Genomic DNA, 1367 nt, shown 5'->3' with positions numbered 1-1367 from the left:
ATTTCATCTAAAATCATTTCTTTTAATCAATAAAATTATTTATTCATATCAAAATAACCTCTTTTTAATCTTCTGCAGCCAACTTTTATACTAATTTTTACTTAAAATTCTAGATTACATTTAATGATAACTCATTAAAAAAACATTGTTCCTACATCTTTACAGCAATTTATATAAAAACTATATAATTTGTCTTGTGATATATTATATGTGTCAATGATGGTATACATCATAAAATTTAAATAGCCAATCCACCCATATTCCTAATGATGTTTATGCCTAAAAGTTTTCCATAAAATCTGTTTATTCAGTACTTTAAGTATTTTATCTAACCATCATCCTTATTTGGGTCAGTCTGTAATTAAGATTCTCATATAGAAACTTAGAGGCAAAGCAGGGAGAAATTGGAGGGAGAGGATATGTATATGCTTCTCTATGAGACAGAATATTTTTATCTTCTGGGAACATGTGTCAAACACATACACACACCAAGATTTTTATATACTCCCTTTTTTGACTTATTTTAATTTCGCTAATATTTAGTTAACATTTTCTATAATCCAGACTCTGTCCTCAGTGAAGATAAAAATTGCCAAAAATGGGGACTGCTGAGAGGCATATGTCATGCATAGAATTATCAGGAAATCAAGTGAGATGAAGCCCTGTAAGTGTCGTTTAGTTTTATTTCAGTGTGCTGGACCAATTTTTCAACATTTCTGAAATTTATTTTCCTAAAAAGTCCTTCCTGGGATATCTTGGATAGGTCATTTAAACTTGTTGGGTTTTGGTTTTTCTCTCTATATAATCTAGCAATTGACTTGTGAGAAAATTCAAATATGAACTACATAGAAATTTTTTGTCTAATTTTTTATACAAGCCTAATTAGTCTATATCATTATCGTTAACATACAATAGCTAAATCATCAGTGCGACAAAAACTGCACAAAGATGGTGAAGTGATAAAATAGTAACTTTCCAAGCCCTATGTGTTCACTCGCGGTTTTGGTAGAGTTGAGTCATGTTGTCTCCTGGGGTTCCGTCATAGTTACATTTCCACATATGTTGAAGTGTTCTGGACACCTACCTAGTCTGTCTTTTACTCACACAGTAAAATGATGGAGTATATTTCAATCTGCTTTATAAACATTTTAAAAACTAATTTTTGAGTATTAGGAAGGATTTACGAACATAGACTCCCCCATTCGAGTTAGCAGAAATATATCTGTTGCAGCTGCTTTGGACAGCAATTTGAAAATATTTAGGACAAGTGAAAATATGCATGGCCAATGAACATACCCAGTTTTATCCCCAGGGAACACATGCACAAAGAGGTACATCCCAATATGTTTTAATTTATTCTGGTTTAG

Source organism: Pteropus vampyrus, unplaced genomic scaffold (genome assembly GCF_000151845.1).
Source record: "Pteropus vampyrus isolate Shadow unplaced genomic scaffold, Pvam_2.0 Scaffold83, whole genome shotgun sequence".
NCBI lineage: Eukaryota > Metazoa > Chordata > Mammalia > Chiroptera > Pteropodidae > Pteropus > Pteropus vampyrus.
Note: the sequence above shows the minus strand (reverse complement) of the source record.